Raw genomic sequence first — 24,336 nt, forward strand, 5'->3', positions numbered from 1 at the left:
GACGCAAAACCTCTGGTTAGGAGAAGCATTCAGAGTCCGTGTGTCACAGCTCCGTGCCAGGGTCTCTATGCCCACAAACCCACAATAGGTCCCATCCGCAGTAGAGTCCATTTCAGCTCAGCCCCTTCCATTGCTCCCCGAGAGCTAGCATATCAAAACTGTCTATTAACTGGGAGACAGTTAGAATCGATACAGTCTGCCCAGGGTTCCATCCTTCGATCCCTGCTTTGCTGTCGTTCCTTATGAAACATCCTGGAGCGATCCAACAGATCTCAATTGTTGATCAGAAAAAATCCTTGTGGCTTGGAGCATATCCCAACTCCCCTCCTGGGTAAACCTCCATGGCTTCGAGATGCTGCCCCCTTGAAGAAAGGGCGATAATGGACAGAAACTCCAACCTGAGCCTAGCTCTGAACCTCTCCCTGACTTCAGATGTACGAAGTCCCGATTCAGATGTGCAGAGAGTGCCTGCCGTGCCCTCGTCCCGAAACCAACGCCTAACTTGTGTTCTCATTCATCCGTCCTCACACTCCTTGCCCAAAGGGCATCCAGTTTGGGAATTCCGGAGCCACAAAGCAGTACTCTGCCTGCCCTCCAGAAGAAAAACGTTGCCCTTGGGGCTACCCAGAAACGCTAAATGAGGATCAAGCTGCACGGCACTCGACTCTCCCCCAATTATACAATATACCCTGAAAACTAATGCCTGGTCTGAGGCAGCCTAGGCCTGAACCTCCCGACCAACACTCAGCGAGCTGGCTCCACACTGAGCACGTCGGACCTGTCATGGACTTAAGTCGTCATCTCTTCCCAAGCTCGGTTTTCAGACTACACAACCTAGACCTTAACTCCAATCACGGCCCAGCGGTGAAAGAGATGGAAAAAAAATCAGAACTACTACTTCCCCATGGCAAGCATACATGTGGTTGGAATGGAGCCCAACGTTCAGTGTAGGAGCAACAGTGTGGACCATGATTCCCGCCCATGCTTGAGCGCTTAGAAGGCATAAACACACATTGTGACCCTCAGCGTGAGTTCTGTCCTCAAGGAAGGCCTCTCAGTGGCTGGAACTAACCATAGTTCGGTTTGTCCATTCGCCCCTCCCCAGGGCTCTGCTTTGAAATCCCTCTTTTGGTGGGACACCTGAGGTAACCAAAATGAAAGGACTCCTCCCATCCCCAAGATGGACCCAAAACAATTGGGTTCGTGCCAAATCCACAGAGAGGAAGACTTGTCCATGGCCCATGAGGCCTCCTCGTCATTCCACGGCCATTGTTGACACAAAATCCAGAGACAAAAGCCTGAATAAATGCCTCACACTCTCTCTTTCTTCATATCCCGAAGAGTTCTCCTCAGGGCCTGTAGATCGGGCCTGCCATACTTATGTCCCCAAACGTAAGCCGCGTTAGTGTTTTCAGACTTCTATCCCCACGCTCCTGGCCCACACACCCTCCAGGCTGGGGCCCCTGGAGCCACACATCAGGTCTGTGCCTGCCCACTCCACTGGAATTCTGCCCATTCACTTGACCACACGCCTCCAAATTAGGAGAAACCTCCACAGTCCCTGATGCCATCCCAATTGTGTAGGCTGCCCGGGACAAACAAGGGCGTCTGACAACAGCTGAGCATCTACCTCCACTCATACCGTAGTTGGATGTCACCAGGGTAGTAGATTCAACCTCACAGGTCCCTAGGCCGTAATCGGATCCATTGCTTTGGTTTCCAGGCATCTCTCCTCACAGGCATGTTTTCAAATACCAGCATGCGGGGGTTTCCGGAGGCAAATCTTGTCTCGACATGGGAAAATAGCAGGCTGGAACTGTGTCAAAACTTCCGGTTAGGAGAATCCTTCAGGGCCCGGTGCCACCACCCCTTTCCAAGGTCTCCATGGACACAAACCCACATTAGGATCCATCCGCAGGAGAGTCCATTTCAACTCTGGCTTCTCGGTTGCTCCGCCAGAGCCAGCAGATAGAACATGTCTTGTCGCTAGGAGACGATTGAGATGCGAGGCGGCTTGCCCAGGGCTCCGCCCTTAGAACCCTGCTCTGGCGTCCTTCCATATGGAACGTCCTGGACCCATCCAAAAGGTCTCACATGTCCTGCAGAAGGAATCCTTGCCTTTTGGAGCATCTCACCACTCCCAACGTGGGAAAACCGTGATGGCTTTCTGAAGCCCCCACCCCCTTTCTGAAGGGGAAATCATGGACAGGAACTCCAACCTGAGCCAACGTCTGATCCTCGCCCTGAATTCAGATGCACGACATCTCGATGCAGCTCTGCCGAGTGTGCCGGCCTTGCCCTCGCCCTTAAACCTATGTGAAACTTCTGTTCTCCAATGTCCGTCCTCACACTCCTGGCCCCCAAGACCTCACGTTTGGCAATTCTGGACCCACAAGGCAGCAGTCTGCCTGCCCTCCAGATAAAAAGCAAAATGGTGCCCTATGGAGCTTCCCAGACACCCGAAATGAGGATAGACCTACACGGCACCCTTCTGTACACAAATTATATCGACACATCTGGGCACTAATACACTGTCTGACACAGCCTGAGCCCGGACTTCCTGACCAACACCCAGACAGCTGACCGCACACTGAGCACAACAGACCCGCCATGGCCTTAGCTCGTCATCTATTCCCAACCTAGCTTCTCAGGCTTCAGGACATAGACCTTAACTCCACAGCCCGCCAAGGGGTGAATGTGATGCAGAAATCAGAACTCCTCCTTCCCTATGGCAAGAAACCTTGTGGTTGGCATGTTGTCCCACGTTCAGTGTAAGAGAAACCAGCGTTCACCATGAGGCCCGGCCCATGCTTGAGTACGAAGAGGGCACAAACACGCATGGTGACCCTCAGCGTGAGTCCTGTCCTCTAGTAAGTCCTCTCAGTGGCTGGACCATTAGACGTCATAATGGGCTTGCCATGACCCTAGGCCCCAAGTTTTAACCAGCTTTCTGGTTGTCCAGTCGCCCCTCCCCAGGGCTCTGCCCTGGAAACTCTCTTTTGGTGGGACAACTGAGGTAAAAACAAAACAAAACGGACTCCTCCCATCTCAAAGAATAACCCCAAACTCTTGGGAGCGGGCCAAATGCCCAGAGAGGAAGACTCGTCCATGGCCCCTGAGGCCACCCGGACATTCCACGGCCATCAGTGACACAATATCCAGAGACAAAATCTTGAGCAAGCGTCTCACACTCGCCCCCTTGTTCATATCCTGAAGAGTTCTCCTCACGGTCTGTAGATCACTCCTGCAATACCTACGAACCGAAACCTAAGCCGGGTTTGTGTTTTCAGACAACTGTCCCCACAGCCCTGGCCCACAAAACCTACAGGCACAGGTTCTTGGAGCCAAACCTGAGGACTGTACCTGGGAATTCTGCCCATTCCATTGGTCACAAACCTAGAGATAGGATGATAAACCTCCAAAGTGCCCGGGGCCATCCCAATAGTGTAGACTGCCCAGGAAAAACAAGGGCGGTCTGACACCAGCTGAGCTTCTACCTGCACTTAGACCCGTGGACAGATGTCACCAGAGGTAAATGGAATGAGCAGGCCCCTAGATCCTAATCGGATCCATTGCTTTGTTGTCTAGGCATCTCTCCCCAGAGGCCTGGATTCCAATAGCAGCATATGGCTGTTTCTTGAGGCACCCATCAGAACAAATCTTGTCTCCACGTGGGAATCATGCACGTTGGAGCTGTGTCAAAGCCTCTGGTTAGGAGAACCCTTCAGGGACCCTGTGCCACTGCCTCATTCCAAGTTCTCCATGGACACAAACCCACATTAGGACCCATCCACAAGAGAGTCCATTTCAACTCAACCCTCTCAGTTTCTCCCCCAGATCCAGCAGATCTAACCTGTCTTGCCACTAGGACACAAGAGGAATGAGAGTCGGGCTTCCCAGCCATCCATCCTTAGAACCCTACTCGGAATCGATCCGTATGGGAAGTCCTGGAGCCAACCAACAGGTCTCAATCGCCCTGCAGAAGAATCTTTACGGTTTGGAGCATCTCACAACTCCCATCGTGGGAAAAATTCCATGGCCTCGTGATCCACCACCTCTTCATGAAGAGGGCCATAAGGGACAGAAACTCCAACCTGAGCGTTCGTCAGATCCTCACCTGATTTCAGATGCACGAGATCTCGTTTCAGCTCTGCAGAGCGTACCTGCCATGCCCTCGCCCAGAAACCTAAGGTTGCTTGTGTTCTCAGACTTCTGTCCTCAACTCCTGGCCCAGAAGCCCTCCAGTTTGGCAATTCCAGAACTACAATGCAGCCCTCTGCCTGCCGTCCAGAAGAAAAAACATTGCCCTCTGGGGCTAACCAGAAGCCCCAAAGGAGGATCAAACTTTTCGCCACTTGACTGTACCCCAATCCTACAGGATGCCCTGGGCACTCATGCCCTTTCTGTCACAGCCTGAGCCTGGACCTCCCGACCCACACCCAGCCAGCTGGACTCACACTGAACACATCGGACCTGCCAAAGCCTTAGGTCGTCATCTCTTCCCAACTTCGTTTATCAGGCTTCAGAACCTAGACGTTTTCTCCAATCACTGCCCAGGGTTGAACATGAGGCAGAAATAAGAAATCCTTCCCCATGGCAAGAAATCTTGTGGTTGGCGTGTTGCCCAACGTTCAGCGTAGTTGATAGCAGTGTGGCCCTTTGACCCCGCCATGCTTGAGGGCCGCGTTGGTCACAGATACGCATTGTGACCCTCAGCGTGAGCCCAGTTCCCAAATAAGGTCTCTCAGTGGTTTGGACCAAGAGACGGCATATTGGGCTTGCCATGCCCCTAGGCCCCAATTTTTAACCATAGTTCGTGTTGTCCATTCGCCCCTCCCCAGTGCTCTGCTTTAGAATGAGGTAACCAAACTGAAAGGACTCCTCCCATCCCACAGATTGACCCCCAAATTGGGATCGGGCCAAATCCACAGAGAGGAAGACTCATCCATGGCCCATGAGGCCTCCCCGACATTCCACGCCCATCGCTGACACAAAATCCAGAGACAAAAGCCTGAATAAGCGCCTCACACTCGCTCTTTCTTCCTATCGCAAAGAGTTCCCCTCACGGTCTGTAGATCGGGACTGCCGTACCTACGTCCCCAAAACAAGCCGAGTGTGTGTTTTCAGACTTCTAGCCCCACATTCCTGGCTTCCACACCCTCCAGCCTGGGGACCCTGGAGCCACACATCAGGTCTGTGCCTCTCAACTCCACGGGAATTCTGCCCCTTCCATTGACCAAAATCATACAAACTCGGAGAAACCTCCAAAGTCCCCAAGGCCATCCCCATAGTATAGAACGCCCAGGACAAACAAGGGCTGCCTGGAACCTCATCTCCACTCATACTGTAGATGGATGTCCCCAGAGAAGGAGATTGAACGGGTCAGGGCCCTAGGCCCTAAAGGGGTCCATTGTTTTGGTTTCCTGCTATCTCTCATCAGAGGCCTGGTTTCCAATATCAGCATGTGGGGCTTTCCTGAAGCACCAATCAGATCAAATCTAGTCTCTACATGGGAAACTTGTCTTTTGGAGATGACGCAAAACCTCTGGTTAGGAGAAGCATTCAGAGTCCGTGTGTCACAGCTCCGTGCCAGGGTCTCTATGCCCACAAACCCACAATAGGTCCCATCCGCAGTAGAGTCCATTTCAGCTCAGCCCCTTCCATTGCTCCCCGAGAGCTAGCATATCAAAACTGTCTATTAACTGGGAGACAGTTAGAATCGATACAGTCTGCCCAGGGTTCCATCCTTCGATCCCTGCTTTGCTGTCGTTCCTTATGAAACATCCTGGAGCGATCCAACAGATCTCAATTGTTGATCAGAAAAAATCCTTGTGGCTTGGAGCATATCCCAACTCCCCTCCTGGGTAAACCTCCATGGCTTCGAGATGCTGCCCCCTTGAAGAAAGGGCGATAATGGACAGAAACTCCAACCTGAGCCTAGCTCTGAACCTCTCCCTGACTTCAGATGTACGAAGTCCCGATTCAGATGTGCAGAGAGTGCCTGCCGTGCCCTCGTCCCGAAACCAACGCCTAACTTGTGTTCTCATTCATCCGTCCTCACACTCCTTGCCCAAAGGGCATCCAGTTTGGGAATTCCGGAGCCACAAAGCAGTACTCTGCCTGCCCTCCAGAAGAAAAACGTTGCCCTTGGGGCTACCCAGAAACGCTAAATGAGGATCAAGCTGCACGGCACTCGACTCTCCCCCAATTATACAATATACCCTGAAAACTAATGCCTGGTCTGAGGCAGCCTAGGCCTGAACCTCCCGACCAACACTCAGCGAGCTGGCTCCACACTGAGCACGTCGGACCTGTCATGGACTTAAGTCGTCATCTCTTCCCAAGCTCGGTTTTCAGACTACACAACCTAGACCTTAACTCCAATCACGGCCCAGCGGTGAAAGAGATGGAAAAAAAATCAGAACTACTACTTCCCCATGGCAAGCATACATGTGGTTGGAATGGAGCCCAACGTTCAGTGTAGGAGCAACAGTGTGGACCATGATTCCCGCCCATGCTTGAGCGCTTAGAAGGCATAAACACACATTGTGACCCTCAGCGTGAGTTCTGTCCTCAAGGAAGGCCTCTCAGTGGCTGGAACTAACCATAGTTCGGTTTGTCCATTCGCCCCTCCCCAGGGCTCTGCTTTGAAATCCCTCTTTTGGTGGGACACCTGAGGTAACCAAAATGAAAGGACTCCTCCCATCCCCAAGATGGACCCAAAACAATTGGGTTCGTGCCAAATCCACAGAGAGGAAGACTTGTCCATGGCCCATGAGGCCTCCTCGTCATTCCACGGCCATTGTTGACACAAAATCCAGAGACAAAAGCCTGAATAAATGCCTCACACTCTCTCTTTCTTCATATCCCGAAGAGTTCTCCTCAGGGCCTGTAGATCGGGCCTGCCATACTTATGTCCCCAAACGTAAGCCGCGTTAGTGTTTTCAGACTTCTATCCCCACGCTCCTGGCCCACACACCCTCCAGGCTGGGGCCCCTGGAGCCACACATCAGGTCTGTGCCTGCCCACTCCACTGGAATTCTGCCCATTCACTTGACCACACGCCTCCAAATTAGGAGAAACCTCCACAGTCCCTGATGCCATCCCAATTGTGTAGGCTGCCCGGGACAAACAAGGGCGTCTGACAACAGCTGAGCATCTACCTCCACTCATACCGTAGTTGGATGTCACCAGGGTAGTAGATTCAACCTCACAGGTCCCTAGGCCGTAATCGGATCCATTGCTTTGGTTTCCAGGCATCTCTCCTCACAGGCATGTTTTCAAATACCAGCATGCGGGGGTTTCCGGAGGCAAATCTTGTCTCGACATGGGAAAATAGCAGGCTGGAACTGTGTCAAAACTTCCGGTTAGGAGAATCCTTCAGGGCCCGGTGCCACCACCCCTTTCCAAGGTCTCCATGGACACAAACCCACATTAGGATCCATCCGCAGGAGAGTCCATTTCAACTCTGGCTTCTCGGTTGCTCCGCCAGAGCCAGCAGATAGAACATGTCTTGTCGCTAGGAGACGATTGAGATGCGAGGCGGCTTGCCCAGGGCTCCGCCCTTAGAACCCTGCTCTGGCGTCCTTCCATATGGAACGTCCTGGACCCATCCAAAAGGTCTCACATGTCCTGCAGAAGGAATCCTTGCCTTTTGGAGCATCTCACCACTCCCAACGTGGGAAAACCGTGATGGCTTTCTGAAGCCCCCACCCCCTTTCTGAAGGGGAAATCATGGACAGGAACTCCAACCTGAGCCAACGTCTGATCCTCGCCCTGAATTCAGATGCACGACATCTCGATGCAGCTCTGCCGAGTGTGCCGGCCTTGCCCTCGCCCTTAAACCTATGTGAAACTTCTGTTCTCCAATGTCCGTCCTCACACTCCTGGCCCCCAAGACCTCACGTTTGGCAATTCTGGACCCACAAGGCAGCAGTCTGCCTGCCCTCCAGATAAAAAGCAAAATGGTGCCCTATGGAGCTTCCCAGACACCCGAAATGAGGATAGACCTACACGGCACCCTTCTGTACACAAATTATATCGACACATCTGGGCACTAATACACTGTCTGACACAGCCTGAGCCCGGACTTCCTGACCAACACCCAGACAGCTGACCGCACACTGAGAACAACAGACCCGCCATGGCCTTAGCTCGTCATCTATTCCCAACCTAGCTTCTCGGGCTTCAGGACATAGACCTTAACTCCACAGCCCGCCAAGGGGTGAATGTGATGCAGAAATCAGAAATCCTCCTTCCCTATGGCAAGAAACCTTGTGGTTGGCATGTTGTCCCACGTTCAGTGTAGGAGAAACCAGCGTTCACCATGAGGCCCGGCCCATGCTTGAGTACGAAGAGGGCACAAACACGCATGGTGACCCTCAGCGTGAGTCCTGTCCTCTAGTAAGTCCTCTCAGTGGCTGGACCATTAGACGTCATAATGGGCTTGCCATGACCCTTGGCCCCAATTTTTAACCAGCTTTCTGGTTGTCCAGTCGCCCCTCCCCAGGGCTCTGCCCTGGAAACTCTCTTTTGGTGGGACAACTGAGGTAAAAACAAAACAAAACGGACTCCTCCCATCTCAAAGAATAACCCCAAACTCTTGGGAGCGGGCCAAATGCCCAGAGAGGAAGACTCGTCCATGTTCCCTGAGGCCACCCGGACATTCCACGGCCATCAGTGACACAATATCCAGAGACAAACACTTGAGCAAGCGTCTCACACTCGCCCCCTTGTTCATATCCTGAAGAGTTCTCCTCACGGTCTGTAGATCAGTCCTGCAATACCGACGACCCGAAACCTAAGCCTGGTTTGTGTTTTCAGACAACTGGCCCACAAAACCTACAGGCACAGGTTCTTGGAGCCAAACCTGAGGACTGTACCTGGGAATTCTGCCCATTCCATTGGCCACAAACCTAGAGATAGGATGATAAACCTCCAAAGTGCCCGGGGCCATCCCAATAGTGTAGACTGCCCAGGAAAAACAAGTGCGGTCTGACACCAGCTGAGCATCTACCTGCACTTAGACCCGTGGACAGATGTCCCCAGAGGTAAATTGGAATGAGCAGGCCCCTAGATCCTAATCGGATCCATTGCTTTGTTGTCTAGGCATCTCTCCCCAGAGGCCTGGGTTCCAATAGCAGCATACGGCTGTTTCTTGAAGCACCCATCAGAACAAATCTCGTCTCCACGTGGGAATCATGCACGTTGGAGCTGTGTCAAAGCCTCTGGTTAGGAGAACCCTTCAGGGACCCTGTGCCACTGCCTCATTCCAAGTTCTCCATGGACACAAACCCACATTAGGACCCATCCACAAGAGAGTCCATTTCAACTCAACCCTCTCAGTTTCTCCCCCAGATCCAGCAGATCTAACCTGTCTTGCCACTAGGACACAAGAGGAATGAGAGTCGGGCTTCCCAGCCATCCATCCTTAGAACCCTACTCGGAATCGATCCGTATGGGAAGTCCTGGAGCCAACCAACAGGTCTCAATCGCCCTGCAGAAGAATCTTTACGGTTTGGAGCATCTCACAACTCCCATCGTGGGAAAAATTCCATGGCCTCGTGATCCACCACCTCTTCATGAAGAGGGCCATAAGGGACAGAAACTCCAACCTGAGCGTTCGTCAGATCCTCCCCTGATTTCAGATGCACGAGATCTCGTTTCAGCTCTGCAGAGCGTACCTGCCATGCCCTCGCCCAGAAACCTAAGGTTGCTTGTGTTCTCAGACTTCTGTCCTCAACTCCTGGCCCACAAGCCCTCCAGTTTGGCAATTCCAGAACTACAATGCAGCCCTCTGCCTGCCGTCCAGAAGAAAAAACATTGCCCTCTGGGGCTAACCAGAAGCCCCAAAGGAGGATCAAACTTTTCGCCACTTGACTGTACCCCAATCCTACAGGATGCCCTGGGCACTCATGCCCTTTCTGTCACAGCCTGAGCCTGGACCTCCCGACCCACACCCAGCCAGCTGGACTCACACTGAACACATCGGACCTGCCAAAGCCTTAGGTCGTCATCTCTTCCCAACTTCGGTTTTCAGTCTTCAGAACCTAGACGTTTTCTCCAATCACTGCCCAGGGTTGAACATGAGGCAGAAATCTGAAATCCTTCCCCATGGCAAGAAATCTTGTGGTTGGCGTGTTGCCCAACGTTCAGCGTTGTTGATAGCAGTGTGGCCCTTTGACCCCGCCATGCTTGAGGGCCGCGTTGGTCACAGATACGCATTGTGACCCTCAGCGTGAGCCCAGTCCCCAAGTAAGGTGTCTCAGTGGCTGGACCAAGAGACGGCATATTGGGCTTGCCATGCCCCTAGGCCCCAATTTTTAACCATAGTTCGTGTTGTCCATTCGCCCCTCCCCAGTGCTCTGCTTTAGAATGAGGTAACCAACTGAAAGGACTCCTCCCATCCCACAGATTGACCCCAAATTGGGATCAGGCCAAATCCACAGAGAGGAAGACTCATCCATGGCCCATGAGGCCTCCCCGACATTCCACGCCCATCGTTGACACAAAATCCAGAGACAAAAGCCTGAATAAGCGCCTCACACTCGCTCTTTCTTCCTATCCCAAAGAGTTCCCCTCACGGTCTGTAGATCGGGACTGCCGTACCTACGTCCCCAAAACAAGCCGAGTGTGTGTTTTCAGACTTCTAGCCCCACATTCCTGGCTTCCACACCCTCCAGCCTGGGGACCCTGGAGCCACACATCAGGTCTGTGCCTCTCAACTCCACGGGAATTCTGCCCCTTCCATTGACCACAATCATACAAACTCGGAGAAACCTCCAAAGTCCCCAAGGCCATCCCCATAGTATAGAACGCCCAGGACAAACAAGGGCTGCCTGGAACCAGCTGAGCATCCATCTCCACTCATACTGTAGATGGATGTCCCCAGAGAAGGAGATTGAACGGGTCAGGGCCCTAGGCCCTAATGGGGTCCATTGTTTTGGTTTCCTGCTATCTCTCATCAGAGGCCTGGTTTCCAATATCAGCATGTGAGGCTTTCCTGAGGCACCAATCAGATCAAATCTAGTCTCCACATGGGAAACTTGTCTTTTGTAGATGACGCAAAACCTCTAGTTAGGAGAAGCATTCAGGGTCCGTGTGTCACAGCTCCGTGCCAGGGTCTCTATGCACACAAACCCACAATAGGTCCCATCCGCAGTAGAGTCCATTTCAGCTCAGCCCCTTCCGTTGCTCCCCTAGAGCTAGCATATCAAAACTGTCTATTAACTGGGAGACAGTTAAAATCGATACAGTCTGCCCAGGGTTCCATCCTTCGATCCCTGCTTTGCTGTCGTTCCTTATGAAACATCCTGGAGCGATCCAACAGATCTCAATTGTTGATCAGAAAAAATCCTTGTGGCTTGGAGCATATCCCAACTCCCCTCCTGGGTAAACCTCCATGGCTTCGAAATGCTGCCCCCTTGAAGAAAGGGCGATAATGGACAGAAACTCCAACCTGAGCCTAGCTCTGAACCTCTCCCTGACTTCAGATGTACGAAGTCCCGATTCAGATGTGCAGAGAGTGCCTGCCGTGCCCTCGTCCCGAAACCTACGCCTAACTTGTGTTCTCATTCATCCGTCCTCACACTCCTTGCCCAAAGGGCATCCAGTTTGGGAATTCCGGAGCCACAAAGCAGTACTCTGCCTGCCCTCCAGAAGAAAAACGTTGCCCTTGGGGCTACCCAGAAACGCTAAATGAGGATCAAGCTGCACGGCACTCGACTCTCCCCCAATTATACAATATACCCTGAAAACTAATGCCTGGTCTGAGGCAGCCTAGGCCTGAACCTCCCGACCAACACTCAGCGAGCTGGCTCCACACTGAGCACGTCGGACCTGTCATGGACTTAAGTCGTCATCTCTTCCCAAGCTCGGTTTTCAGACTACACAACCTAGACCTTAACTCCAATCACGGCCCAGCGGTGAAAGAGATGGAAAAAAAATCAGAACTACTACTTCCCCATGGCAAGCATACATGTGGTTGGAATGGAGCCCAACGTTCAGTGTAGGAGCAACAGTGTGGACCATGATTCCCGCCCATGCTTGAGCGCTTAGAAGGCATAAACACACATTGTGACCCTCAGCGTGAGTTCTGTCCTCAAGGAAGGCCTCTCAGTGGCTGGAACTAACCATAGTTCGGTTTGTCCATTCGCCCCTCCCCAGGGCTCTGCTTTGAAATCCCTCTTTTGGTGGGACACCTGAGGTAACCAAAATGAAAGGACTCCTCCCATCCCCAAGATGGACCCAAAACAATTGGGTTCGTGCCAAATCCACAGAGAGGAAGACTTGTCCATGGCCCATGAGGCCTCCTCGTCATTCCACGGCCATTGTTGACACAAAATCCAGAGACAAAAGCCTGAATAAATGCCTCACACTCTCTCTTTCTTCATATCCCGAAGAGTTCTCCTCAGGGCCTGTAGATCGGGCCTGCCATACTTATGTCCCCAAACGTAAGCCGCGTTAGTGTTTTCAGACTTCTATCCCCACGCTCCTGGCCCACACACCCTCCAGGCTGGGGCCCCTGGAGCCACACATCAGGTCTGTGCCTGCCCACTCCACTGGAATTCTGCCCATTCACTTGACCACACGCCTCCAAATTAGGAGAAACCTCCACAGTCCCTGAGGCCATCCCAATTGTGTAGGCCGCCCGGGACAAACAAGGGCGTCTGACAACAGCTGAGCATCTACCTCCACTCATACCGTAGTTGGATGTCACCAGGGTAGTAGATTGAACCTCACAGGTCCCTAGGCCGTAATCGGATCCATTGCTTTGGTTTCCAGGCATCTCTCCTCACAGGCATGTTTTCAAATACCAGCATGCGGGGGTTTCCGGAGGCAAATCTTGTCTCGACATGGGAAAATAGCAGGCTGGAACTGTGTCAAAACTTCCGGTTAGGAGAATCCTTCAGGGCCCGGTGCCACCACCCCTTTCCAAGGTCTCCATGGACACAAACCCACATTAGGATCCTTCCGCAGGAGAGTCCATTTCAACTCTGGCTTCTCGGTTGCTCCGCCAGAGCCAGCAGATAGAACATGTCTTGTCGCTAGGAGACGATTGAGATGCGAGGCGGCTTGCCCAGGGCTCCGCCCTTAGAACCCTGCTTTGGCGTCCTTCCATATGGAACGTCCTGGACCCATCCAAAAGGTCTCACATGTCCTGCAGAAGGAATCCTTGCCTTTTGGAGCATCTCACCACTCCCAACGTGGGAAAACCGTGATGGCTTTCTGAAGCCCCCACCCCCTTTCTGAAGGGGAAATCATGGACAGGAACTCCAACCTGAGCCAACGTCTGATCCTCGCCCTGAATTCAGATGCACGACATCTCGATGCAGCTCTGCCGAGTGTGCCGGCCTTGCCCTCGCCCTTAAACCTATGTGAAACTTCTGTTCTCCAATGTCCGTCCTCACACTCCTGGCCCCCAAGACCTCACGTTTGGCAATTCTGGACCCACAAGGCAGCAGTCTGCCTGCCCTCCAGATAAAAAGCAAAATGGTGCCCTATGGAGCTTCCCAGACACCCGAAATGAGGATAGACCTACACGGCACCCTTCTGTACACAAATTATATCGACACATCTGGGCACTAATACACTGTCTGACACAGCCTGAGCCCGGACTTCCTGACCAACACCCAGACAGCTGACCGCACACTGAGCACAACAGACCCGCCATGGCCTTAGCTCGTCATCTATTCCCAACCTAGCTTTTCAGGCTTCAGGACATAGACCTTAACTCCACACCCCGCCAAGGGGTGAATGTGATGCAGAAATCAGAACTCCTCCTTCCCTATGGCAAGAAACCTTGTGGTTGGCATGTTGTCCCACGTTCAGTGTAAGAGAAACCAGCGTTCACCATGAGGCCCGGCCCATGCTTGAGTACGAAGAGGGCACAAACACGCATGGTGACCCTCAGCGTGAGTCCTGTCCTCTAGTAAGTCCTCTCAGTGGCTGGACCATTAGACGTCATAATGGGCTTGCCATGCCCCTAGGCCCCAAGTTTTAACCAGCTTTCTGGTTGTCCAGTCGCCCCTCCCCAGGGCTCTGCCCTGGAAACTCTCTTTTGGTGGGACAACTGAGGTAAAAACAAAACAAAACGGACTCCTCCCATCTCAAAGAATAACCCCAAACTCTTGGGAGCGGGCCAAATGCCCAGAGAGGAAGACTCGTCCATGGCCCCTGAGGCCACCCGGACATTCCACGGCCATCAGTGACACAATATCCAGAGACAAAATCTTGAGCAAGCGTCTCACACTCGCCCCCTTGTTCATATCCTGAAGAGTTCTCCTCACGGTCTGTAGATCAGTCCTGCAATACCTACGACCCGAAACCTAAGCCGGGTTTGTGTTTTCAGACAACTGGCCCACAAAACCTACAGGCACAGGTTCTTGGAGCCAAACCTGAGGACTGTACCTGGGAATTCTGCCCATTCCATTGGCCACAAACCTAGAGATAGGATGATAACCTCCAAAGTGCCCGGGGCCATCCCAATAGTGTAGACTGCCCAGGAAAAACAAGGGCGGTCTGACACCAGCTGAGCTTCTACCTGCACTTAGACCCGTGGACAGATGTCACCAGAGGTAAATGGAATGAGCAGGCCCCTAGATCCTAATCGGATCCATTGCTTTGTTGTCTAGGCATCTCTCCCCAGAGGCCTGGATTCCAATAGCAGCATATGGCTGTTTCTTGAGGCACCCATCAGAACAAATCTTGTCTCCACGTGGGAATCATGCACGTTGGAGCTGTGTCAAAGCCTCTGGTTAGGAGAACCCTTCAGGGACCCTGTGCCACTGCCTCATTCCAAGTTCTCCATGGACACAAACCCACATTAGGACCCATCCACAAGAGAGTCCATTTCAACTCAACCCTCTCAGTTTCTCCCCCAGATCCAGCAGATCTAACCTGTCTTGCCACTAGGACACAAGAGGAATGAGAGTCGGGCTTCCCAGCCATCCATCCTTAGAACCCTACTCGGAATCGATCCGTATGGGAAGTCCTGGAGCCAACCAACAGGTCTCAATCGCCCTGCAGAAGAATCTTTACGGTTTGGAGCATCTCACAACTCCCATCGTGGGAAAAATTCCATGGCCTCGTGATCCACCACCTCTTCATGAAGAGGGCCATAAGGGACAGAAACTCCAACCTGAGCGTTCGTCAGATCCTCCCCTGATTTCAGATGCACGAGATCTCGTTTCAGCTCTGCAGAGCGTACCTGCCATACCCTCGCCCAGAAACCTAAGGTTGCTTGTGTTCTCAGACTTCTGTCCTCAACTCCTGGCCCACAAGCCCTCCAGTTTGGCAATTCCAGAACTACAATGCAGCCCTCTGCCTGCCATCCAGAAGAAAAAACATTGCCCTCTGGGGCTAACCAGAAGCCCCAAAGGAGGATCAAACTTTTCGCCACTTGACTGTACCCCAATCCTACAGGATGCCCTGGGCACTCATGCCCTTTCTGTCACAGCCTGATCCTGGACCTCCCGACCCACACCCAGCCAGCTGGACTCACACTGAACACATCGGACCTGCCAAAGCCTTAGGTCGTCATCTCTTCCCAACTTCGGTTTTCAGGCTTCAGAACCTAGACGTTTTCTCCAATCACTGCCCAGGGTTGAACATGAGGCAGAAATCAGAAATCCTTCCCCATGGCAAGAAATCTTGTGGTTGGCGTGTTGCCCAACGTTCAGCGTAGTTGATAGCAGTGTGGCCCTTTGACCCCGCCATGCTTGAGGGCCGCGTTGGTCACAGATACGCATTGTGACCCTCAGCGTGAGCCCAGTCCCCAAATAAGGTCTCTCAGTGGTTTGGACCAAGAGACGGCATATTGGGCTTGCCATGCCCCTAGGCCCCAATTTTTAACCATAGTTCGTGTTGTCCATTCGCCCCTCCCCAGTGCTCTGCTTTAGAATGAGGTAACCAAACTGAAAGGACTCCTCCCATCCCACAGATTGACCCCCAAATTGGGATCGGGCCAAATCCACAGAGAGGAAGACTCATCCATGGCCCATGAGGCCTCCCCGACATTCCACGCCCATCGCTGACACAAAATCCAGAGACAAAAGCCTGAATAAGCGCCTCACACTCGCTCTTTCTTCCTATCCCAAAGAGTTCCCCTCACGGTCTGTAGATCGGGACTGCCATACCTACGTCCCCAAAACAAGCCGAGTGTGTGTTTTCAGACTTCTAGCCCCACATTCCTGGCTTCCACACCCTCCAGCCTGGGGACCCTGGAGCCACACATCAGGTCTGTGTCTCTCAACTCAACGGGAATTCTGCCCCTTCCATTGACCACAATCATACAAACTCGGAGAAACCTCCAAAGTCCCCAAGGCCATCCCCATAGTATAGAAAGCCCAGGACAAACAAGGGCTGCCTGGAACCAGCTGAGCATCCATCTCCACTCATACTGTAGATGGATGTCCCCAGAGAAGGAGATTGAACGGGTCAGGGCCCTAGGCCCTAAAGGGGTCCATTGTTTTGGTTTCCTGCTATCTCTCATCAGAGGCCTGGGTTCCAATATCAGCATGTGGGGCTTTCCTGAGGCACCAATCAGATCAAATCTAGTCTCTACATGGGAAACTTGTCTTTTGGAGATGACGCAAAACCTCTGGTTAGGAGAAGCATTCAGAGTCCGTGTGTCACAGCTCCGTGCCAGGGTCTCTATGCCCACAAACCCACAATAGGTCCCATCCGCAGTAGAGTCCATTTCAGCTCAGCCCCTTCCATTGCTCCCCGAGAGCTAGCATATCAAAACTGTCTATTAACTGGGAGACAGTTAGAATCGATACAGTCTGCCCAGGGTTCCATCCTTCCATCCCTGCTTTGCTGTCGTTCCTTATGAAACATCCTGGAGCGATCCAACAGATCTCAATTTTTGATCAGAACAAATCCTTGTGGCTTGGAGCATATCCCAACTCCCCTCCTGGGTAAACCTCCATGGCTTCGAGATGCTGCCCCCTTGAAGAAAGGGCGATAATGGACAGAAACACCAACCTGAGCCTAGGTCTGAACCTCTCCCTGACTTCAGATGGACGAAGTCCGGATTCAGATGTGCAGAGAGTGCCTGCCGTGCCCTCGTCCCGAAACCTACGCCTAACTTGTGTTCTCATTCTTCCGTCCTCACACTCCTTGCCCAAAGGGCATCCAGTTTGGGAATTCCGGAGCCACAAAGCAGCACTCTGCCTGCCCTCCAGAAGAAAAACGTTGCCCTTGGGCTACCCAGAAACGCTAAATGAGGATCAAGCTGCACGGCACTCGACTCTCCCCCAATTATACAATATACCCTGAAAACTAATGCCTGGTCTGACGCAGCCTAGGCCTGAACCTCCCGACCAACACTCAGCGAGCTGGCTCCACACTGAGCACGTCGGACCTGTCATGGACTTAAGTCGTCATCTCTTCCCAAGCTCGGTTTACAGACTACACAACCTAGAACTTAACTCCAATCACGGCCCAGCGGTGAAAGAGATGAAAAAAAAAATCAGAACTACTACTTCCCAATGGCAAGAATACATGTGGTTGGATGGAGCCCAACGTTCAGTGTAGGAGCAATAGTGTGGACCATGATTCCCGCCCATGCTTGAGCGCTTAGAAGGCATAAACACACATTGTGACCCTCAGCGTGAGTTCTGTCCTCAAGGAAGGCCTCTCAGTGGCTGGAACTAACCATAGTTCGGTTTGTCCATTCGCCCCTCCCCAGGGCTCTGCTTTGAAATCCCTCTTTTGGTGGGACACCTGAGGTAACGAAACTGAAAGGACTCCTCCCATCCCCAAGATGGACCCAAAACAATTGGGTTCGTGCCAAATCCACAGAGCGGAAGACTTGTCCATGGCCCATGAGGCCTCCTCGTCATTCCACGGCCATTGTTGACACAAAATCCAGAGACAAAAGCCTGAATGAATGCCTCACACTCACTCTTTCTTCATATCCCGAAGAGTTCTCCTCAGGGCCTGTAGATCGGGCCTGCCATACTTATGTCCCCAAACGTAAGCCGCGTTAGTGTTTTCAGACATCTATCCCCACGCTCCTGGCCCACACACCCTCCAGGCTGGGGCCGCTGGAGCCACACATCCAGTCTGTGCCTGCACACTCCACTGGAATTCTGCCCATTCACTTGACCACACGCCTCCAAATTAGGAGAAACCTCCACAGTCCCTGAGGCCATCCCAATTGTGTAGGCCGCCCGGGACAAACAAGGGCGTCTGACAACAGCTGAGCATCTACCTCCACTCATACCGTAGTTGGATGTCACCAGGGTAGTAGATTGAACCTCACAGGTCCCTAGGCCGTAATCGGATCCATTGCTTTGGTTTCCAGGCATCTCTCCTCAGAGGCATGTTTTCAAATACCAGCATGCGGGGGTTTCCGGAGGCAAATCTTGTCTCGACATGAGAAAATAGCAGGCTGGAACTATGTCAAAACTTCCGGTTAGGAGAATCGTGCAGGGCCCGGTGCCACCACCCCTTTCCAAGGTCTCCATGGACACAAACCCACATTAGGATCCATCCGCAGGAGAGTCCATTTCAAATCTGGCTTCTCGGTTGCTCCGCCAGAGCCAGCAGATAGAACCTGTCTTGTCGCTAGGAGACGATTGAGATGCGAGGCGGCTTGCCCAGGGCTCCGCCCTTAGAACCCTGCTCTGGCGTCCTTCCATATGGAACGTCCTGGACCCATCCAAAAGGTCTCACATGTCCTGCAGAAGGAATCCTTGCCTTTTGGAGCATCTCACCACTCCCAACGTGGGAAAACCGTGATGGCTTTCTGAAGCCCCCACCCCCTTTCTGAAGGGGAAATCATGGACAGGAACTCCAACCTGAGCCAACGTCTGATCCTCGCCCTGAATTCAGATGCACGACATCTCGATGCAGCTCTGCCGAGTGTGCCGGCCTTGCCCTCGCCCTTAAACCTATGTGAAACTTCTGTTCTCCAATGTCCGTCCTCACACTCCTGGCCCCCAATACCTCACGTTTGGCAATTCTGGACCCACAAGGCAGCAGTCTGCCTGCCCTCCAGATAAAAAGCAAAATGGTGCCCTATGGAGCTTCCCAGACACCCGAAATGAGGATAGACCTACACGGCACCCTTCTGTACACAAATTATATCGACACATCTGGGCACTAATACACTGTCTGACACAGCCTGAGCCCGGACTTCCTGACCAACACCCAGACAGCTGACCGCACACTGAGCACAACAGACCCGCCATGGCCTTAGCTCGTCATCTATTCCCAACCTAGCTTCTCAGGCTTCAGGACATAGACCTTAACTCCACACCCCACCAAGGGGTGAATGTGATGCAGAAATCAGAACTCCTCCTTCCCTATGGCAAGAAACCTTGTGGTTGGCATGTTGTCCCACGTTCAGTGTAGGAGAAACCAGCGTTCACCATGAGGCCCGGCCCATGCTTGAGTACGAAGAGGGCACAAACACGCATTGTGACCCTCAGCGTGAGTCCTGTCCTCTAGTAAGTCCTCTCAGTGGCTGGACCATTAGACGTCATAATGTGCTTGCCATGACCCTAGGCCCCAAGTTTTAACCAGCTTTCTGGTTGTCCAGTCGCCCCTCCCCAGGGCTCTGCCCTGGAAACTCTCTTTTGGTGGGACAACTGAGGTAAAAACAAAACAAAACGGACTACTCCCATCTCAAAGAATAACCCCAAACTCTTGGGAGCGGGCCAAATGCCCAGAGAGGAAGACTCGTCCATGGCCCCTGAGGCCACCCGGACATTCCACGGCCATCAGTGACACAATATCCAGAGACAAAATCTTGAGCAAGCGTATCACACTCGCCCCCTTGTTCATATCCTGAAGAGTTCTCCTCACGTTCTGTAGATCAGTCCTGCAATACCTACGACCCGAAACCTAATTCGGGTTTGTGTTTTCAGACAACAGGCCGACAAATCCTACAGGCACAGGTTCTTGGAGCCAAACCTGAGGACTGTACCTGGGAATTCTGCCCATTCCATTGGCCACAAACCTAGAGATAGGATGATAAACCTCCAAAGTGCCCGGGGCCATCCCAATAGTGTTGACTGCCCAGGAAAAACAAGGGCGGTCTGACACCAGCTGAGCATCTACCTGCACTTAGACCCGTGGACAGATGTCCCCAGAGGTAAATTGGAATGAGCAGGCCCCTAGATCCTAATCGGATCCATTGCTTTGTTGTCTAGGCATCTCTCCCCAGAGGCCTGGATTCCAATAGCAGCATATGGCTGTTTCTTGAGGCACCCATCAGAACAAATCTCGTCTCCACGTGGGAATCATGCACTTTGGAGCTGTGTCAAAGCCTCTGGTTAGGAGAACCCTTCAGGGACCCTGTGCCACTGCCTCATTCCAAGTTCTCCATGGACACAAACCCACATTAGGACCCATCCACAAGAGAGTCCATTTCAACTCAACCCTCTCAGTTTCTCCCCCAGATCCAGCAGATCTAACCTGTCTTGCCACTAGGACACAAGAGGAATGAGAGTCGGGCTTCCCAGCCATCCATCCTTAGAACCCTACTCGGAATCGATCCGTATGGGAAGTCCTGGAGCCAACCAACAGGTCTCAATCGCCCTGCAGAAGAATCTTTACGGTTTGGAGCATCTCACAACTCCCATCGTGGGAAAAATTCCATGGCCTCGTGATCCACCACCTCTTCATGAAGAGGGCCATAAGGGACAGAAACTCCAACCTGAGCGTTCGTCAGATCCTCACCTGATTTCAGATGCACGAGATCTCGTTTCAGCTCTGCAGAGCGTACCTGCCATGCCCTCGCCCAGAAACCTAAGGTTGCTTGTGTTCTCAGACTTCTGTCCTCAACTCCTGGCCCACAAGCCCTCCAGTTTGGCAATTCCAGAACTACAATGCAGCCCTCTGCCTGCTGTCCAGAAGAAAAAACATTGCCCTCTGGGGCTAACCAGAAGCCCCAAAGGAGGATCAAACTTTTCGCCACTTGACTGTACCCCAATCCTATAGGATGCCCTGGGCACTCATGCCCTTTCTGTCACAGCCTGAGCCTGGACCTCCCGACCCACACCCAGCCAGCTGGACTCACACTGAACACATCGGACCTGCCAAAGCCTTAGGTCGTCATCTCTTCCCAACTTCGGTTTTCAGTCTTCAGAACCTAGACGTTTTCTCCAATCACTGCCCAGGGTTGAACATGAGGCAGAAATCAGAAATCCTTCCCCATGGCAAGAAATCTTGTGGTTGGCGTGTTGCCCAACGTTCAGCGTAGTTGATAGGAGTGTGGCCCTTTGACCCCGCCATGCTTGAGGGCCGCGTTGGTCACAGATACACATTGTGACCCTCAGCGTGAGCCCAGTCCCCAAGTAAGGTCTCTCAGTGGCTGGAAAAAGAGACGGCATATTGGGCTTGCCATGCCCCTAGGCCCCAATTTTTAACCATAGTTCGTGTTGTCCATTCGCCCCTCCCCAGTGCTCTGCTTTAGAATGAGGTAACCAAACTGAAAGGACTCCTCCCATCCCACAGATTGACCCCCAAATTGGGATCGGGCCAAATCCACAGAGAGGAAGACTCATCCATGGCCCATGAGGCCTCCCCGACATTCCACGCCCATCGCTGACACAAAATCCAGAGACAAAAGCCTGAATAAGCGCCTCACACTCGCTCTTTCTTCCTATCCCAAAGAGTTCCCCTCACGGTCTGTAGATCGGGACTGCCGTACCTACGTCCCCAAAACAAGCCGAGTGTGTGTTTTCAGACTTCTAGCCCCACATTCCTGGCTTCCACACCCTCTAGCCTGGGGACCCTGGAGCCACACATCAGGTCTGTGCCTCTCAACTCCACGGGAATTCTGCCCCTTCCATTGACCACAATCATACAAACTCGGAGAAACCTCCAAAGTCCCCAAGGCCATCCCCATAGTATAGAACGCCCAGGACAAACAAGGGCTGCCTGGAACCAGCTGAGCATCCATCTCCACTCATACTGTAGATGGATGTCCCCAGAGAAGGAGATTGAACGGGTCAGGGCCCTAGGCCCTAATGGGGTCCATTGTTTTGGTTTCCTGCTATCTCTCATCAGAGGCCTGGTTTCCAATATCAGCATGTGGGGCTTTCCTGAGGCACCAATCAGATCAAATCTAGTCTCCACATGGGAAACTTGTCTTTTGGAGATGACGCAAAACCTCTGGTTAGGAGAAGCATTCAGGGTCCGTGTGTCACAGCTCCGTGCCAGGGTCTCTATGCACACAAACCCACAATAGGTCCCATCCGCAGTAGAGTCCATTTCAGCTCAGCCCCTTCCGTTGCTCCCCTAGAGCTAGCATATCAAAACTGTCTATTAACTGGGAGACAGTTAGAATCGATACAGTCTGCCCAGGGTTCCATCCTTCCATCCCTGCTTTGCTGTCGTTCCTTATGAAACATCCTGGAGCGATCCAACAGATCTCAATTGTTGATCAGAACAAATCCTTGTGGCTTGGAGCATATCCCAACTCCCCTCCTGGGTAAACCTCCATGGCTTCGAGATGCTGCCCCCTTGAAGAAAGGGCGATAATGGACAGAAACTCCAACCTGAACCTAGGTCTGAACCTCTCCCTGACTTCAGATGGACGAAGTCCCGATTCAGATGTGCAGAGAGTGCCTGCCGTGCCCTCGTCCCGAAACCTACGCCTAACTTGTGTTCTCATTCTTCCTTCCTCAAACTCCTTGCCCAAAGGGCATCCAGTTTGGGAATTCCGGAGCCACAAAGCAGCACTCTGCCTGCCCTCCAGAAGAAAAACGTTGCCCTTGGGGCTACCCAGAAACGCTAAATGAGGATCAAGCTGCACGGCACTCGACTCTCCCCCAATTATACAATATACCCTGAAAACTAATGCCTGGTCTGACGCAGCCTAGGCCTGAACCTCCCGACCAACACTCAGTGAGCTGGCTCCACACTGAGCACGTCGGACCTGTCATGGACTTAAGTCGTCATCTCTTCCCAAGCTCGGTTTTCAGACTACACAACCTAGACCTTAACTCCAATCACGGCCCAGCGGTGAAAGAGATGAAAAAAAAAAATCAGAATTACTACGTCCCCATGGCAAGAATACATGTGGTTGGCATGGAGCCCAACGTTCAGTGTAGGAGCAACAGTGTGGACCATGATTCCCGCCCATGCTTGAGCGCTTAGAAGGCATAAACACACATTGTGACCCTCAGCGTGAGTTCTGTCCTCAAGGAAGGCCTCTCAGTGGCTGGAACTAACCATAGTTTGGTTTGTCCATTCGCCCCTCCCCAGGGCTCTGCTTTGAAATCCCTCTTTTGGTGGGACACCTGAGGTAACCAAACTGAAAGGACTCCTCCCATCCCCAAGATGGACCCAAAACAATTGGGTTCGTGCCAAATCCACAGAGAGGAAGACTTGTCCTTGGCCCATGAGGCCTCCTCGTCATTCCACGGCCATTGTTGACACAAAATCCAGAGACAAAAGCCTGAATAAATGCCTCACACTCACTCTTTCTTCATATCCCGAAGAGTTCTCCTCAGGGCCTGTAGATCGGGCCTGCCATACTTATGTCCCCAAACGTAAGCCGCGTTAGTGTTTTCAGACTTCTATCCCCACGCTCCTGGCCCACACACCCTCCAGGCTGGGGCCGCTGGAGCCACACATCAGGTCTGTGCCTGCCCACTCCACTGGAATTCTGCCCATTCACTTGACCACACGCCTCCAAATTAGGAGAAACCTCCACATTCCCTGAGGCCATCCCAATTGTGTAGGCCGCCCAGGACAAACAAGGGCGTCTGACAACAGCTGAGCATCTACCTCCACTTATACCGTAGTTGGATGTCACCAGGGTAGTAGATTGAACCTCACAGGTCCCTAGGCCGTAATCGGATCCATTGCTTTGGTTTCCAGGCATCTCTCCTCAGAGGCATGTTTTCAAATACCAGCATGCGGGGGTTTCCGGAGGCAATTCTTGTCTCGACATGGGAAAATAGCAGGCTGGAACTGTGTCAAAACTTCCGGTTAGGAGAATCCTTCAGGGCCCGGTGCCACCACCCCTTTCCAAGGTCTCCATGGACACAAACCCACATTAGGATCCATCCGCAGGAGAGTCCATTTCAACTCTGGCTTCTCGGTTGCTCCGCCAGAGCCAGCAGATAGAACCTGTCTTGTCGCTAGGAGACGATTGAGATGCGAGGCGGCTTGCCCAGGGCTCCGCCCTTAGAACACTGCTCTGGCGTCCTTCCATATGGAACGTCCTGGACCCATCCAATTGTCTCACATGTCCTGCAGAAGGAATCCTTGCCTTTTGGAGCATCTCACCACTCCCAACGTGGGAAAACCGTGATGGCTTTCTGAAGCCCCCACCCCCTTTCTGAAGGGGAAATCATGGACAGGAACTCCAAC

This window comes from Mustela lutreola, chromosome Y (assembly GCF_030435805.1).
Source record: "Mustela lutreola isolate mMusLut2 chromosome Y, mMusLut2.pri, whole genome shotgun sequence".
In the NCBI taxonomy this organism is placed as follows: domain Eukaryota; kingdom Metazoa; phylum Chordata; class Mammalia; order Carnivora; family Mustelidae; genus Mustela; species Mustela lutreola.